Below are 19,520 nucleotides of genomic sequence, written 5' to 3' on the forward strand. Positions count from 1 at the left end.
GACACTCGTCATTGTACAAGGTCTCAACCATGTCAACACTTTATTTACAACTGCAGGGAAAGACTATAGCAGAGGTGCCTGTGCTAAAAGCCAGATTCAGGCCATGGCAGATCATATAATGACTAGTCTCATGCAGACTGAAGCAGTTTGAAGTCAGCAGAGACTGTCTTTTCATTGTGACTGCCTTATGCAGAAATGATAATGTGCATCTACTTTGAACAGGAAAGGTTCAGATATTTGCTATGTGCTTTGGAACTCTTACTAAGGGAGCAATCCTGGGCTCAGGTCCACTGAGTTGGAGGGCTCGGGATATGGTAAAGCAACACCATGCTGACTCAATTCCCCATACCTTGCTCAGCCAGAGAGTTGTCAGTGAGTTTGGGCTAGTTTCTTCCTCGACCAGCAAGCAGCGAGCCATTTGGCAGTGTTGTAATATTCCATCTTAACGTGATGAATGCAATTCTTCATTTTGGTATCTATCTCTCATCTATCTAGGGATGCGGGTGGCGCTGTGGGTTAAACCACACAGCCTAGGACTTGCCGATCAGAAGGTCAGCAGTTTGAATCCCCACAACGAGGTGAGCTCCCGTTGCTCGGTCCCAGCTCCTGCCAACCTAGCAGTTCGAAAGCACCTCAAAGTGCAAGTAGATAAATAGGTACCACTCCGGCAGGAAGGTAAACAGCATTTCCATGCGCTGCTCTGGTTTGCTAGAAGCGGCTTAGTCATGCTGGCCACATGACCTGGAAGCTGGACTCCGGCTCCCTCGGCCAATAAAGCGAGATGAGCGCCGCAACCCCAGAGCTGGCCACAACTGGACCTAATGGTCAGGGGTCCCTTTACCTTTATCATCTATCTATCATCTATCTATCATCTATGCATGTGTATCTGATATCGGTCTACCTTTTGCTATAATGTCTTGTTTCTCTTGAAAACACAAGGCTGTGAATGATGTCTCACAGAGAAGGTCCCAAAAAGCAACATTGTGGAAGCAGGCCTACCTTGTTCCCTGCCCTGCTAGACCCAGAATACAGGGGTGGGTCCGAATGCTTGTGGAAGCCGAGGAGGAGGAAGAATATCCTAGTGTGAGTGAGTATAGGAGAAAGTGGTTTTGTTGTTGTTGTTGCAAGTATCACCACCTTCCCTTTTGGCGCACAGAAGCCTCTGCTGAAAGAGCATCAGTGGAAGGACACAACTGGATACAACTCCATAGGCTGTAGTTTGGTGGTAGCTGGTGTTTGTGGCCCTTGCCTATATTTCATAGCGCCTGCCCCGCTCAAGTTTGCTCTTACTTCATTTCCCTCTTGCTTTGATTTCCTGCAGGCTACTTACATAGACTGCATTGTACCTGGTTTATGGACTATACTGACTAAACTGTATAGGCCAGCTAAATTTAGTAAAGCATTCAGAAACAGTCTGTAAGCATGCCCAAGAAAACATCCCTAAATTAGTCATATATTCACTGATATAGTACAAATTTATTGTGTGGGTTATACACAATGGTGGCTTTGCACTAGCAAAAATGCTTTTGCTAGAACAAGTCCAGGCATCCCAATTTCCACCTATCTTCCCATGCAAATTGCAGCCCTCTATGCCGTATCCTATAGAGTTCAAAAAGGTTCCCCAACACACATGGGGGAATGCATAGGAGAAACTGGCAAAAATTAGAGGCCCTGCCTTGCAAAACCACCATCAGATGCAACCCAGTGAAAAATATTGACAGGAATTCAAAATCACACTAGGGCAAGCGTTTTGGCTCCCCAGTCAGAACAACGCCCCTCTCCTCCTGCTACACACAGTTCTGGGGGTTCTTTTGGACCCCCCAACCCAACTAAGGGGGGCAGAGGGTGTTCAGGGAGAGAAGGGGGAAAGAAGGGGTTCTATTCTTTCTACTCTACTCTACCGAGGCTCTACTCATTAATTTGATTTATTATGTAAATAGAAAAAAAAATCTAGTGCTGATACATGTCCTATATTCGCTGATAGGAAGCCAATTAACAACACAATTTAAAACAGGAAACTCAATTGATTTGCCATTGCCATTAATTGTTTTTCATGCCACATAATTCAATACCATAAGAGTAGAGGAAGCATAAAATTACTTGCTTGCAATTAGGTTTATTGGTATTTGTTTTTGAAAAAAATACCTCTATTAGAAAAAAAGAAAAGCTACACTGCTTTCTTCCTGCTGTCCTATATTAATTAATGCTTAATACTTACATTTTAAATGTTTTAGATTATATCAGGAACAAAGGAATCTGCCTTATTATGGACATGGAACAATAATTAAAATAATCAATACATCTAATCAATATACTACAGTGTATACAGTATCAATTGTATAAAATCAGAAATTCTCAAAACCCAACTGATTAAAAAAAGTTTGTAATAAATTTTTAAAGATTGCAGTGGTGCTGGTTTGATAGGCATCCCTAGAGAAGAAACTCCACAATGAAGGTAATACAACAAAAATGCTCCTTTCCTAATGACTTATAACATCTCTACTGAAAAGATACTCTAGTAGCAGATTCTTCTGAGTCTGAAAGTGAAAAAATATTCCGTTGACACAGGCCTGTCCTTCACGTGCAAGGAGAATGGAGTGGGAATCTGGATGGGAAGTGGAATAAATGGGGCAACTAAATTAATTAGGAGGGCATATGATTCTATTTCTATAGTCAAAGGATCACGTAAAAGGTGATGGGGATGACTTCTGCCTGAGACCCTGGAAAGCCACAGACAAATTTGGGCAAGATGAACAGAATAAGGCAGTCATAAACTTGCCTCCTACTCCAACAGAAACAAAGCAGATGGGTTTGCCAGAGTGTTTATCCACCTTTGCTGCAGAATACAGTGGAATGGAAATTGGAAGCTCATAAAAAAAACAGTGACAGGGTCATACTCAGAACAATGTGCCACATGCAGCAAACCTGTTGCACCAGCAGAAGGTAACAGAATAGGACTTCCCCACTATCTTCACCCCCAACCTATTTGCTCTGGAGGGTCAGGGGGAAAAACCCAAATATTGTGTGAAGGGAGGGGGGGGGAGTTGTTTAGGGAAGCTTTTAATGTTTAACAGACCACTGTATTTTAATACTTTGTTGGAAGCCTCCCAGAGTGGCTGGGGAAACCCAGCCAGATGGGCGTGGTATAAATAAATCATCATCATCATCATCAGGTAAGCCAATATGCTCCTTAGTGTTACAAAGCTTTAACGGGTCCTCAGTTCGGTCAGCCAAATTCTGACGATAATAAAGGTGTGGAAGTCAAGTCAGCACCACTTCTGCTTGTCCCACCATCAACACCTGAAATTTGAGCAATATCTGAAAGGAGTTGATAATAATCTGGTTTGGCCTGTTCCCTCAGGCTCTTCTCTATCTTATTATGATATCTTTAATAAGGAAACAACCTGACCCATTCTAGTTAAATACTTGGATTTAAGAGAAGTTTGCCATGAACTTCCATCTACACTTTGGTTGCAACAATTTGGTTTCACTAATAAAAGGCAATGTCGTTTTGTTAATGGGTAAATAAGGAAATGACACTAGGGAAGACTGAATCGCAGTGTTTTCTTTTTTATTAAAATGAAAATTATGCTGCTGTTTCATAGGTGACCAGAAAATACTATCATTTTCAGCTTCCAATTATAGGTAGGTAAGAAAGAACATTTCACTAGCCAGCTACATTGACTGAAGTAATTAAATGATTCTCCAAAGGTTAAAATAATTATAAGCAGGAGCTTTGCAATATCTATTCTCATACATGGTGAACCTTCAGAGAAAACTACTTTAATATTCTTTCAGCGAAACAGTACAGCAAGAAATACTAAATGGCTCAGTTGGTAACGCATGAGACTCAATCTCAGGGTGACGGGTTTGAGCCCCACATTGGGGGGAAAGACTCCTGTATTGCAGATGGTTGGGCTAGTTGGGTGACAGCCAGTGTGGTGTAGTGATTAAGAGCGATAGACTCGTAATCTGGGGAACTGGGTTCACTTCCCCACTCCTCCACATGCAGCTGCTGGGTGACCTTGGGCCAGTCACACTTCTCTGAAGTCTCTCAGCCCCACTCACCTCACAGAGTGTTTGTTGTGGGGGAGGAAGGGAAAGGAGAATGTTAGCCGCTTTGAGACTCCTTTGGGTAGTGATAAAGTGGGATATCAAATCCAAACTCTTCTTCTCTTCTTCTTCTAGTTGACCATCGTGGTCCTTTCCAAAGTCAGAGCTTTAGGCTAATAATTTTGTTTCATAAGTAGTGCTTTTTTCCTGGGGGGACGCAGGGGTACAGATACCCCCTAAACCAGGGGTCAGCAACCTTTTTCAGCCGTGGGCTGGTCCACCATCTCTCAGACCATGTGGGAGGCCAGACTATATTTTTTGGGGGGAAATGAACGAATTCCTATGCCCCACAAATAACCCAGAGATGCATTTTAAATAAAAGGACACATTCTACTCATGTAAAAACACGCTGATTGCCTCATTGAGGGGCAGTATTTCAATGTGAGTAGGAAAATGAGAGTACCCCTAAACATTTTTTAAGGAAAAAAGCACTGCATGTAAGAATTTTCACCTTAAAAAGTGCAGTTAAAAGTCATTTGTAGTCCAATAAAATAAAATTGGGGGGGGGGGGAGGACAAAGGAAATAAGTTGGTCCTAAGGCCTGTAATGATGGTTCCTCAGAGACCCAAGATGGTAAAAAGAAGGCATAGGGCCACCGTGGAAAAGGACCTCTCCCTAGTGCCTGACAATCTAACTGCTCTCAGGGGCAGGCAGGTTAAAAAGAGTCTTCTTTACTGTTCATAAAAGGAAAAGGTGCCACCCAATTAGAGAGCTAAGATTGAACTTAGTTCCTCTCTCTGAACAAAAGTGAGATTTCAGCAAAGCACAAGGAAATCTTATGTAACAGTGTTTTTCAAACTTTGTCACCCGAATGCAAGAAACTTTTGGGGGACTTAACTCTCCCAAAAGGAAGATAGGGAGTATTTTATCACAATGCCAATCTCTTAAGCAACCTAATTAACTGATTCGGAAAGTGCTTTGAATAATTAAATACATAAACTCACCAATTTTCAACACCAAAATGGATCGATGACTGGAGGATTAGAAATGTAAGACTCCTCAAAATTTCCCTGTTAAAAAGTTCAGAAACATACAGTTAACATTTTAACATTTACAACAACCTAACAATGCATATGAATAGAAGAACTTTTATATCAAACAGCATCACAAAGTAGAGTTTATGCTGAGGCTGTGATACAAAATTGTGCAGTTTGTAGAAGATGAAGGTCATATGCATTTATTACATTGCATGATTCATAGCACTTTCCCCCAATTAAAATAACTAAGTTATATTCATATAATTAGTGCCATATACATCTATGACCAAACTCCTCTACTAAAAATAATTCTGCAACCTGTATTTTCTAATGCCAAAATATTAAGCTTCTCATCCATACCTATATTTCTATCTTAGCAAATACTCAGGAGTTATTTCCAGTGCCCTATGTACTTATGTAGGCATGGTGTTAATCAGCCTGGTAAATCACTTTAATGGTTTGTAAAAGCATGACTATATTCTTGCAGCCCACAAGCTAATCTGCACCTAGTCATTTACCATATGGCCTTAGATTCTAGAGCAGGTATAGGCAAACTCGGCCCTCCAGATGTTTTGGGACTACAACTCCCATCATCCCTAGCTAACAGGACTAGTGGTCAGGGATGATGGGAATTGTAGTCCCAAAACATCTGGAGGGCCGAGTTTGCCTATGCTTGTTCTAGAGGCATTACTTAACAATTTCCACATCTATTCAAAATCAGTACATTCCATGCATTTCTATAAGATGTGAACAGACTTTAGTATAAATTAAGCCAGATATGTACTACTTCAGCTGTGTACACATTCCTGTTTACTTTGCATCCAGTGAACTCCCATTACAATCAACATTTGTCTTGCAGCTTATTGATAAATACTGTATCACCAAACCAGCCTCAATCTGATTTGAAAAATGTTATCCGTGTGAAGACATCCACCACACTCCTTATGCTCCCACTGGTACAGAAGGGCAGCAAGTGACTTGGAACCACATGCAATCATACCCATGTGTACATTCAAATACTCCTTGAAACACAGCAGGGGGAAATGACCTCTACATTTTAAGCCAGGAATGTGTACCCAGCCTTAATCTAAGGACCATGTTACAAATAAATTGAGACGTAGAAGAACACGCCTAAAGTCCATATCACATTAACATAGCGTGGTAGTAGTTTCCTGAACCAAGCAGATAGACTCACTTGCAGGGGCAGACTTGGGCAATATGGCAACCTGTGCAAGGACAAATAAGGAGCAGGTTTACTACTTTAGGGCTGAGAAAAAGTGAGTTCAGCTGCTCACTGCTCCCCTACTCTCCTCTCCTCAGTGGCGCCCCCTTTGACTTGGCGTCCTGTGTGGTCACACTGGTCACTTTGTTCTAGGTCCACCTCTGTCACTTGTGTACTTGTTCATGAGCTGAATGCCTACTTTTTGCATGTCTAGGGTGATGAGTATAATAAGAGCACTTTTCCACCCTATTGTTGCCATGGGCAGGGAACAACCATCAACTGCGTGGGGAGTAGCTGCCATGAGCAAAGCAATGGTGTAAATGGGCCTTTTAAATTCTGTGATCAAGTCATTTACCCCCAAAAAAACATTAATAGGGAAACTGGGGCATAATTATTTGATAGATAGAGCCTATAACATGTGCAATTCATTTGTGCGTGTGTGTGCGTGCGCATGTACATCCACAGACAGAGGCAACTTGCAACTTACATATGTTTAATTTGTGCACATTCAGCTTTATGTGCTTGGCAAAAATTGAAAGGGGACAGGAGTCTGGAGAAAAAGAATTTTGCAACCCCACCTACCATTAAACCCAATGCATTTTGACTATACACAATTTTGGCTTTACACGCTATCCCCATAACATAATCCCCACGTAAGTTAAGAGTTGCCTGTATATACTTTACTGTTGCAGTTCTCTTAAATAAACTTAAGGGGTATAGAACCATTTAGCCATTGAACCAACTTTCTTCCTAGTCATATCACATATATCCATTTGCAAATAGCTTTGGACATTTTTGAAAAAAGAATATTGTTAATTTTTATATCAAAAGCAGTGAGCTGACAGTATGTATACATTACTGACAACTGGTGTCCCTGGTGCCCATTTGCACATCTTGCTCCCTGATATCCAAGACATCTAAATGGTAGTCTGTTGACAATGTGAATTATAGCTCAATTGCCACCTAAAAAATTGTGGGTCCTTCAGACATGGAATGCCAGGGATATGCAAGCATCTCATTTGAGCTTCAGAATCTTTCATTAGCCCTTCACCATTATGCAAGAGACAACATTCATTCTGAAATGTGATCCAACTATTTAGATGTCAGATAAAATAAGATGCATTACTTTATATACCAGTACAAAACACTCACACCACAAAATGGATTTTCCAGAGTAATCAAGAAAAAATATAAGAAAAAGTAGATAACACTGAAGAACCTAGCTAGCACAGTGTGGTACCACTAGCCAAATGCCAAAATATTACCCTACACTTGTTGCCCTGTGATAGATTTAAAAATAAAAATAAAATGCAAAATAAACTTTAGTAGGAATGGGAAAACCTTAAAGACTATAAACACTCCCATGTATTTCACTACCATCACATTCATTAACTTCAGAGCTTTTGATAAAGAAGCAGCAAAAGAGGATAAGCAAGGTTCTTGCAATTATTCCTTCTCTGTTCATCCTCAAACCTTGAAAGTGAGCTTTATGAGGTTCCCCATATTGTGAACTGTTCAACAACAGCAAAAGACTGAATTCCAGATCCTTAATGTTCCAGTTGCCTCAGGTCCGTGGCTTTTCTCACTATGGCACAGACATTTTCAGTTTCTATATTGCATGCCCAGGCAGAGACCCCCAACCCCAGGCAACACCCGGGTGAAAAAAATGACTCATGAAGTGTTATGGGATGAAAAATTGGCCACAACTTTATTAAACTTTCAGATGTAGGAAGACCTTGGCTTAGGCATTGGGCATTTATCCCTCCCAGTCACCAGCTGGGGATCTGGGACACATCAGGGTTAACCAATCTGTCTGGGGATTGGGCTGGCACTGGAAGATGTATGTTTAATCAGAGAGCCTGCCCCCCATTTCACAGCAACACAGGAGAGTGCACTGACAATCTTTCAGCGTATGGCCAGTGACTCCCCTCAACACATCCCCTTTAACACGGAACCCTGGGATCGCCGCCGCGGGGGGGGGGGGGGAGTGTGTCACCGCTTCATACCTCACCCCATTTTGGGAAGACTAAAGGATTCCGCCCAAGGCCTATAACCACCAAAGTTGTGACATTTTGCTACGGGGAAGGCAGAACCTGCCAATGCAGGGAAATTCCTTCCGGGTCCTTCAACAACAACCATCGTAAGACAGTAGCAGCGCCTGCATACCTGTAAAGAAGAAGTTAACCTGAATAAAAGGCCTAAACAAAGGGAAGGGAGGGTGGGTGGGTGAAGCTCTGGAGCCGACTGAGAGCTCCCATAATAATAATAATAATAATAATAATAATAATAATAATAATAATAATAATATTTTTTATTTATATCCCGCCCTCCCCAGCCAAAGCTGGCCTCAGGGCAGCTAACAACAATCAAAATAATCCAACATTCTAAAAACATTCATTATAAAATTAATTATAATGTGGGCTCCACCCCCTTTTATGCTTAAAGAGTGGACCCAGCCATTACTTGGTCTGCTCCCCTGGCTACACCTCCCCAGTCGCAATTGGTTCATCCAAAAAATCGTCTCTGAACTAATAACCTATCACATCCCAAAGCTTAAACATGGTAGGGCAGTGGTTGTATACTAATTCTGTATATCCTCCTCAGCCCTGTCTACATTTATATGTATAAATGGTGGGAACCTCAAGGTTTGCAACTTGGGGAGGTGGTCCAGGAGTGCTCTGCTGGGAGTCATGTAGGATCAGGGGCATGCAAAGGGCGCTCTCCATTTGATTTACATTAGCCTTGGACCCACTACTGGGATAAAGTGAGAAGTCCTGGGTTACATGAGGAAGAGCCTACACTGCAGCTGTAGCCCACACTGCAGTCATCCTTTTGGAAATGAAAGACTACACAGGGCTGAAATCAACAAAGTTGTCCCATTAGCACAAGGATATACAATGGGGTCTGTCCCAACCTTCTAGTGCAGATGGGGCCTTGAACGGAGAGAGAAATATAAGTTGGGAAGTATTTTCACTAACATGATGACTTTGTTGAATACAATCCACAGTATGGGTGCCTTCCATATGGTCCTTGTCCCTCATCCCAGTTTAGGATTCCTAATTTTAGTAAGCTTTAGAAAATGGAGAAGCTTAAAGGGCTCTAGCTTAATAGTAACAATAAACCATCTAGTCCAACTTCCTGCATTAAGAGAACAAGTTATTCCTTACTTAAACATTTGCTCTCTTTGCCTGCCATCTGCTTTGCAAAAGAACAAAAGCATTAAGAACAAAGAGTGCATTAAAACCAAAATAGCATTCCCTCTCTAAACTTAAAAAACATGTACAAAATAATTAGACTATTTCTTTGCCATTTATCCACGTCCAAAACATTTTTTCCAGGATGTCCAAATATAACAAAAAAGTTCTGAAAGCTTTTAAATAAATAAATGCTTGCTACCTATTGTCTTCTATTAAGAGCTCAATTTTACTGCATGACTGGAAGTGGTATAACATATGTATAAATCTTTTATTACCAACATGCTCTAAGAAAATAGGTTATTATTATTATTATTATTATTATTATTATTTCCATTGCCCTTCATCCAGGGATCACAGGGACATTTACAATTTAAAAAGCACAAAAATACATACCGCAGTAACAAACAAACATAATAAACCCCCCAAGTTTAAAAGGCCATAGATGGTTTAATTAGTCAAAAGTATGATTGGGGGCCCAATTTGAATAAAATATTGAGGGGGCCCAGGCAAGCTATGCATAATCAATCACAAGACACAGTGCACACACACCATTTGAATGGCAATGCCCATCAACTGGGGGGGGGAGGGCATCCCCCTGAAATATTTTATTGGGGAGGCCAAAGGTACCTTGGCCCCTAGGTGGCTCCTATGGTATGGACTTAAATCATAGAATCATAGAATCATAGAGTTGGAAGAGACCACAAGGGCCATCGAGTCCAACCCCCTGCCAGGCAGGAAACACCATCAGAGCACTCCTGACATATGGTTGTCAAGCCTCTGCTTAAAGACCTCCAAAGAAGGAGACTCCACCACACTCCTTGGCAGCAAATTCCACTGTCAAACAGCTCTTACTGTCAGGAAGTTCTTCCTAATGTTTAGGTGGAATCTTCTTTCTTGTAATTTGGAACCATTGCTCTGTGTCCGCTTCTCTGGAGCAGCAGAAAACAACCTTTCTCCCTCCTCTATGTGACATCCTTTTCTATATTTGAACATGGCTATCATATCACCCCTTAACCTCCTCTTCTCCAGGCTAAACATGCCCAGCTCCCTTAGCCATTCCTCATAAGGCATCGTTTCCAGGCCTAAATGCCACACTCCATTCTGACCTGTGCATGCAGATGCATGCTCTGTTGGGCAACATGCCTCCTCTGCCTCACCTAACCACAAATATCACACCCAGGTTTGTGCTGCCTGCAGGAGCAGTTTATCTTGAGAAGTGCATAAAACATGTTGAAAGAAAAAACAATTTTGTTCTGGTACATTTAAAACCAATAGGAGGAGAGGCAGAACACTGGGGGAATTATACTCTTTGCAACCTTTGTGCATCATACTTTTAAAAGGTAAAGGGACCCCTGATCATTAGGTCCAGTCATGGCCAACTCTGGGGTTGCGGCTCTCATCTCACTTTACTGGCCGAGGGAGCCGGCGTACACCTTCCAGGTCATGTGGCCAGCATGACTAAGCCACTTCTGGTGAACCAGTGCAGCACACGGAAACACTGTTTACCTTCCCGCCGGAGCGGTACCTATTTATCTACTTGCACTTTGATGTGCTTTCAAACTGCTAGGTTGGCAGGAGCTGGGACCAAGCAACAGGAGCTCACCCCATCACAGGGATTCGAACTGCCAACATTCTGAACGGCAAGCCCTAGGTTCTGTGGTTTAACCCACAGCGCCACCCACATCCCAATATCATAGTTTTAGGTACATTCAAATAAAGGTTCTGTACAGCTTGATAACAGTACTGTAGAACTAGACAGGGGGTACAACCCCAAAATAAATGTAAATGGCTTATAAGATGTTGGCAATTAGAAATCCTAAGCTTTTGTTGAGCAAATAAACACACATCACTTTCCCATAAAATAGACACAGTGAAATGTAACACCATGAGGATATTCCAAGATAATAGGTACATGAGTATGCTAGCCTTTATAGGGCAGGATGAAATATTTTTCATGCCTATATCAATAAAAGCTCAGTGTTCTCATAGAGAAATAATACTCCGACAAGGGTGCTGCAATATGTCGTTTTTATTGAATAAGTCTTCTTGAGACCAGAGCAATAAGCATCAACATTTACTTGGGGCTGGGCGGATAGGGAAGTATTTTGTTTCTTACCAATGTCAAAGTTGACCCCCTCTAATATTTAATGAACATTAGAGGGCAATTACATCCGAAAATGTAAGTTAGTCGGATCTGAACAAAAGATGGCGTGTTCCAAAGGTAAAATGATGCACAGATGTTTCAATCAGGAATGCTATAAAATCCACTTAAATAATTATTGCACAAATAAAGTTTATTTTGAGACATTCCATATGTGGCCACATGGTGTTAATTAGCAAATAACTTGTGTGGGCTTCTGAAAGTCAAATCTGGCAGCTTGGCAGATACTATAGTTATACCCTCAGCAATAAAATAATACATCAGTGGAAAAGTCTTTCCTATAGTACTACAAATAAGTGAAAACAGATATTGGACTAGGAAATTAGACTCCCTCTGAGAAACTAGATAAGACTGTTAGAAGAAGAAATAGTTATTCAAATCTATGTTGGGGAGAGGGAATATGGAAAAAGGAACAAAAATGGGTTTTATTTTTATTTATTTAACTGGGGGGGAGGAGAGAGAAGGCCGTTTTGTTGCCTTGTTTAAGAAACAAAATGCTTCTACTAAAATAATTATTGGATGGCAGTTATGCTCCCAGGCACCTTTTGAATCACAGAATCTTCTCTTAATTGATTGCTTTTGGTAGGGATAGGGAAGAAATTACCTTACTCCTCAGTCTTCCTACTAGTGGAGATTGGTACATTGGGTGGATGGGGCAATGCCCCATCTACCTCAGTCAACCCCCCACTTACCTGCCTGCGTTCCTACATACAACCAGTCCCTTGGGTTGCCCTTTCTATCAGCTTCCTCCTCCTCCTTTTCAGTACCGCCCTTGTACAACACAGCAGAGAGGCAGATGGGAACAAAACTAGAATTCATTCATTCTGCCCATCAGTCCCAAAGCTGCCTCCTGCCCTTTCTTTCCATTGTTTTCATCCAAGTCTCCTCTTTTTTAAAAAAGGGGGGGGGGGCGTTGACTTATGCAATGGTGCCTCTGAAGTCATACAGAATGTGTTCCGGAAGTCCGTTTGGCTTCCAAAACATTTGGAAACCAAGGCGTGGCTTCTGATTGGCTGCAGGAAGCTCTTGCAGCCAATCGGAAGCCACGGAATCCCCTCCAGCCTTCGGGTTCCAAAGAATGTCCTCAAACTGGAACACTCACTTCCAGGTTTGCGACGTCCGAGAGCCAAAACGTTCAACTCGCAAGGCATTCATGATGCAAGCTACAACTGTATTTAATGAGTCATGTGAACAGAATCCAAATATAGAGCTTTCTCTGAATGCATGCAGTTTTCCCGACCCCAGAACTGTGGTGGGGAGGGCTGGAAACACTGCAGTTTACTCTCCACAGAAGGATCTGTACAAAGCAAAATACAGTGATTCTTCCACTCCTACTCCAGTGCTGCAGTGGTAGGGAAACACTGCCCTTAAAAAAGCAAACAGGCAGCTTTATATATGATCTCAGCAGTGTGATTCTTAGCACTGTGATCAGAGATGATATCGAAAGAGCACCCAGACGGCTAATTTATCTCTGAATTCAGTGCTGTGCACCACAGAGCTGATATGAGAAACCAGCCCTCTGTTTTTTAAAAGCATTTCCCCATGCTACCTCACCAGTGCTGAGTGGGGTGGTGGTGGTAGGGGAAGCTGGTCTGAAAGAGGAGGCCAGGATTGTATATCTCCAATGTCTAATCTAAGCAACTAACATTAGAGGTAAGAGGTCTATTTGCCTGCTTATTAGACAGGATCTCAAAAGATGCCTGCCCTTTCGCAAGGCTGTCTAAAGGGCAGGCAGAGGGGTTTTATCTCCAGAGATTGGGTTATAGAGCACCTTTTTAAGAGATCATTTTCTAAAGATCAGGCAGAGTGCTTTATCTCTCAATCAGATCAGGAGATACAGCTGTAGGGGTTGGCACACCATTTCTTGTGGCTTGACAGGCCAGATATGGCCCAGGACAGGGTTAACCACCCTGTCATAAAAATTCAAAAAAGTTTTCAGCACTGGATTAAGATGAGTTCAAGACACAGGCATAACATGTTCATTTAACACCTCTTTCCACATAAATCTGTTTTTCTAGATTGCTTTGGAATACAGTAGTACCTTGGGTTAAGAACTTAATTCGTTCCGGAGGTCCGTTCTTAACCTGAAACTATTCTTAAGGTACCACTTTAGCTAATGGGGCCTCCTGCTGCCGCCGCCACACAATTTCTGTTCTCATCCTGAAGCAAAGTTCTTAATCCGAGGTAGTATTTCTGGGTTAGCAGAGTCTGTAATCTGAAGTTTCTGTAATTGAAGCGTCTGTAACCGGAGGTACCAATGAAGTTTAATGATCATTGAACTGAAGTCCGTTACTTAACCAATTGTTGAAAAGGTGTTGTTGTTGTTTAGTCATTTAGTCGTGTCCGCCTCTTCGTGACCCCATGGACCAGAGCACGCCAGGCACTCCTGTCTTCAACTGCCTCCCGCAGTTTGGTCAAACTCATGTTCATAGCTTCGAGAAGACTGTCTAACCATCTCGTCCTCTGTCGTCCCCTTCTCCTTGTGCCCTCCATCTTTCCCAACATCAGGGTCTTTTCCAGGGAGTCTTCTCTTCTTGTGAGGTGGCCAAAGTACTGGAGCATGCTTCCTCAACCTCGGCCCTCCAGATGTTTTGACCACTGGTCCTGCTAGCTAGGGATCATGGGAGTTGTAGGCCAAAAACATCTGGAGGGCCAAGGTTGAGGAAGCCTATATTGGAGCCTCAGTTGAAAAGGTAAGACAAATCAATCCTTGTACCACACAGACTATGTCACTTAGTAGACAGGGCTATCTATTGCTCTCATTGTACCAGATGACAACTCTTCAATTCTACGGTTCATGATGTGGTTGTTTGTTTTATATGCATCATATTAGCTTGAGGAAAGTTTGTAGACTGGGGTGTTGCGTCAGCAACCTCTTTCGCCTTAAAAAACACCAAACAACTGTCTATTTTTAGTCACTACATCAAAGCACACACACTCTTCATTGTCCCTTCTTCAAAATGTTAATGGAATAGTGACAAGACACTGCGCTCCCAGACACTTTCCTCAGTGCATCTGAGACATATTCATATTGCATGATGCAGACACAGGATAACTTAGTAGCCTTTGATTCCTTCTTTGTATGAACAATATAATGCTGACTATTTAGAGGAGCACTTTCATAATCCTGTGCAAATCTGTACGTCATCCACTTTTCAAAATGTAACAAAACAAATATACACAACACACTGAAGAACCGGGTATATATTTCTTGCTGCACAGGTTGCCTCTATGTAGGAAAATCCTCTTTTATGTAGTGGCTTCTTGTTCCTCACTTAAAAACCAGTTGCAACATAGAAGTTTAGTCGTGAACCTGCACAGTTTTACTAACAGAATCCTCCTGGAAGATATATCCAAACTGTCACTTATCTCTGCTGGGGTGGGTGGAGACTTACTGCCATCTGGTGGAACATTAAACTTTTCAGATTTAGCTTTTTAGAATAGTAGTGACACGAATAATAAGTGCATATCTTCATTAGAACAGAGGGTTAAAATAAGGCTATTCATGCGACTCGTGAATCTGTATAACATGAGTTGAAAAGCTCTGCAAACCTTTCCTGTTGCTGACTGCTGCTCAGTTATGGGAAACACAAAACATCTTTATTAATGCAGAAACAGATACATATACAATTACCTGGAGGTAGCAAGTTACCCCAGCTCATTTACTGACTACGGCCACAGCACAGACTATTAAGGAAGGAACAGCATTATTATTATTTTAAAAAATGAAATGCACACAAACATTTGGATTGAACTGGGTATTTAAATTCAAGTTTCTAAATATACTTTCTTTTGCAATGTGCATATCTGGCTGAGGAATCCAGCCTCCCTTCATGCTGAGATGGGGTGGGGTGACTTGAATAGGAAGCTGCCTAGCTCCACCAGTCTCTGCCGGCTTCTTCCCATTTGCCACCTGAATATTAAAAACAGCATCACTCTTCTGGTGACAGTGTTCCTCCTTCTTCTTGACGAATGTGCCGCTGACAGGAGAATGAACCTTTTGAGGTGGTGAGGTGCTGCTGTTGCTGAGCCAGGATTCGTTTGGTCCCATGATAGTATCAGTTTTAACCAGTCACTGTGCCAGCTCCAGGCTGGTGGAGCATTCTTTCAGTCCCCTCTTTGTGCCTCAGTTACTGTGTGCAACAGAGCTGGCAGGAGGCTTCAGATTCAGCTCTAATTGTATTTTCTATCAAAACATGAATTTTACCTCTCAAAATACGATTCTAGAATGCATTTTGATAGAACGTTTGAGCTGAAAACTGGACCTGAACATTCTGCAAGTGTGAGATCAAAGTTCCAATACAGTGGTACCTCTAGTTGCAGACACGATCCATTCTGGGGTGCCGTTCACACCCCAAAAAGTCTGCAACTAGAGCTTCTGTGCAAGCATGGAGCGCGATAGAGCGTTTCTGTGCATGTGCAAAGCACACATAACATTTCTGAGCATGCACAAAGTGCGCAGAACGCTACTGCGCATGCACGCGTGGTGAAACCCGAAAGTATACAGTTCCAGGTTTGCCACATTCACAAGCTGAAAAGACGCAACCTGAACCTAATGCAACATGAGGTATGACTGTACATACGTTTGTTCATGGAGTGCAAGTTCTGCTAGAAAATATCAGAATTCTCAAAGACCAAATTCCTCGAGTATCTCCTGTGACAGTTGCACCCTCAGGCCTAATGTGGACTGTCAGGAATTCTGTAATCTGTTCCAGTCATGGCATGCCTCAAGTTGCAATGTGCAACTTTGCTCCGGGAAAGGCCTACTGACAAACCTGGGTCTAGCCTTTACTATTTCAAAAGACAAGTCTTCGACCATGTGAAGGGTTGGTAGGGAAATGGGATCTTAAGTACTTAAATGTGAATTTCCATATGGGTTTTTAAAACTTAAAGATTAATTTTAAAAAAATGAGACAGGATGGATCTATGAGTGAGCACAAGTAAAAGTGACACATACAGGAAATGGATTAGTTTGCCCATCCCTAATTAGTTCCTCAGTACAAAAAAAAAGCTATCATGTCAGTGAGAAGGCTATGCTGGACTGGAAGTTTCAAATAACACCTTGCTTTTTATGTAGAGGAAATTGTATTCAGAGGCATGCATTCACACGCTGTCACTCCTACATTTTGTCATCATGCCAACCTGATATAGTTTCATGGTTATAGAGGTATTATATGGGAAAGGACCAGTGATAAAATACATGTGTTGCATGTTCATTGTCTTAATTGGTGCATGCTAATGGAAGTGAGAGTTGGACCATAAAGAAGGCTGATCGCCGAAGAATTGATGCTTTTGAATTCTGGTGCTGGAGGAGACTCTTGAGAGTCCCATGGACTGCAAGAAGATCAAACCTATCCATGCTTAAGGAAATCAGCCCTGAGTGCTCACTGGAAGGACAGATCCTGAAGCTGAGACTCCAATACTTTGGCCACCTCATGAGAAGCGAACAGTGGTGTAGCGTAGGGGGTGCAGGGGGGGGGGGGCGGCCGCACCGGGCGCAACATCTGGGAGTTAGGGTTAGGGGGCGCAAATCCATGGGTTAGGGGCGCAAATCCACGGGTTAGGGGGCACAAATTACTTGCCTTGCCCTGGGTGCTGACAACCCACGCTACGCCACTGGAAGCAAAGATTCCCTGGAAAAGACCCTGATGTTGGGAAAGATGGAGGGCACAAGGAGAAGGGGACGACAGAGGACGAGATGGTTGGATAGTGTTCTCAAAGCTACCAACATGAGTTTGACTAAACTGCGGGAGGCAGTGGAAGACAGAAGTGCCTGGCGTGCTCTGGTCTATGGGGTCACAAAGAGTCGGACACGACTAAACAACAACAAAAGCTGCAAAAGCTCCCCTATCCCTACCTACTACAACTAGAAAGTGCTAAATTCTTGGGAGGAAATCAGGGATCGTTCCATATTTTCTGTCCTGAATTTCAAGACATTTTTACCATGCATTCTTTTGAATCTTAAAGGCATTTTGCACACTAATCCTTTGAATTATGCCTTCCATTAATAAGACACACTTTGAAAGTAGCTGCCTTGCCAATTGCTAATAGCTGACACATTTCTGTTCAATGTATGGATACATTTGATGTTCCTAAGCAATTACCTGAGAGGCAGTTACACTGAGTCTTATATCTCTTGGCTCAGTAAAAGGACTGGGTGACAGAAAGTCGTAGACAGTAATTCACAGAATATTGTTGCCGCTGCTAAGAGAAAGGCAAATGGAACACAAGTTACTTACACTGAAGTAGGTCATTATGGTGAAAGGGGCTAGATCCCTATATGATGTATCTTCACTCAAAATAAGCAGGGCAACTTAGATGCTGTCAATAAATTTATAAAAGAGACATTCCCTTGAGTTCTGCTATGGCAAGGTTTTATCCATACATTATCGTTTATGCAAAGGAGTAACTAGCAAGAGACAATGAGCAAGCGATACTGCAAAAAGTTGATGCTCTGGGAGAACAATAAGTTTAATTAAGCGCTGCCTTATTTGACAGTTTTATCTGAAGTAAGGATTTCACATATCTGAAAACAGTGTGATAAAGGCCATCTGTCAGAAGTTAAAAAGCCATTTTGCTTGGGCCCTCAATAAAACTGTGGCCAATTTTAAAATGTCAGAATGTTGTCTTATGCAGTTCCTTGCGGCTATTTGTCTAAGTCTTTACTTCCTGGGGGGCAGGGGGGGCACTATGAGTGGCTCCACAATAAAAGTATGGGAAGGTGATGGTCTGGAGAAGACAGTATAGATTTGAAATTCAGGGATCACACAGGGGTAAGGATGCTGAAGGCAAACTGAAAAGTGGACATTGGATTGAGGAAGAAGAATCTGAAAGATGGAGAGGGATGGACTGAGTTATCTCCCATTTCTGTTTTACAGGCAATGAATCACAGGTCTGTCCCATCCTATTTTGTAAAGACTCTTTGAAAGAAAAGAAAAGAAAGAATTCACACAAAGTCCACATTTAAGTTGGAAGCATTTGTACACATATTTTATACACATTTGTATACACGTTTTACATCAAATGCACATTTTAATGCTTCTCAATACATTCCCCCATAAAATGGGAATTTAAAAATTAAGAACATGCATTTATCTGTATACATTTTATACATGGGAGTAGCACTACAGAATTTGGATAGGCGTGCAATGCAAATGGAGGTTGCATTGCAATCTGCAAGCAAGTTCAGGAACATCAGATCAGGTTGGTCTTTTGCAAAACAAACAAACAAACAAACAAACAAAACAACAACGTACTGTACAAACTTCAACCCTAAATATGGGCAGGTGGAAAATGAGGCTTGTGAGTGGGGACAGAAGACATATGAACCAGCTCCTGGGAAAGAACTCATGTTCAGGAGGGTCTGTATACCCTAGTATATGCATTTTTTGTACATATGGCTGGAGAACTGCGTTGCAAAATTCAGATAATTTCCTGTTTCGAAGGATGTTGTTTTGAGACATGTGAATTAGTAGGTTTGCCTTTAAATGCAAACTGAATAGAATTTCTCCCCCATTGCTAATGATAGCTCAGCTTTTAAAAACAACAACAACAAACCATTAACCAAAAGAACAATTTCTCAGTCAATCTGAATAGCAATTCTCCTGGGTCTGTGACGCACCTGAAGCTAGAATTGTGTGATCACTAGATGCATTTGGGACTTTAGCCTGTGCTCCCAATTCAAGGTGCAAAAGGCACCTCATGAAACTGTTAGAAAGCAAACATCCTGGTGCAACAGCAGGAGTCCCACTGGAACCCTCATATGCTTTGCAAGGTGAGTGCTTTTCGTAAACATAGTTATCTCTTCCTGGTGTATCTCATATTTGAGTCAAAGGGAACCTCTGAAGCTG

The 19,520-nt window shown here is 42.0% G+C and overlaps 1 protein-coding gene across 25 annotated transcripts in view; it reads right to left on the reverse strand.

The window, feature by feature from the left end:
* Positions 1–19,520, reverse strand: part of PTPRD (protein tyrosine phosphatase receptor type D) — a 1,160,352-nt gene that overhangs the window by 886,976 nt on the left and 253,856 nt on the right. For all 25 annotated transcript variants that reach the window (XM_081844735.1, XM_081844724.1, XM_081844745.1 and 22 more), the window contains one exon: positions 5,058–5,123. The gene's annotated coding sequence lies outside the window, so the exon portion shown is untranslated. The remainder of the gene's footprint in view (positions 1–5,057; positions 5,124–19,520) is intronic.

Source organism: Podarcis erhardii, assembly GCF_964252035.2.
Source record: "Podarcis erhardii genome assembly, chromosome: 17".
Classification (NCBI taxonomy): domain Eukaryota; kingdom Metazoa; phylum Chordata; class Lepidosauria; order Squamata; family Lacertidae; genus Podarcis; species Podarcis erhardii.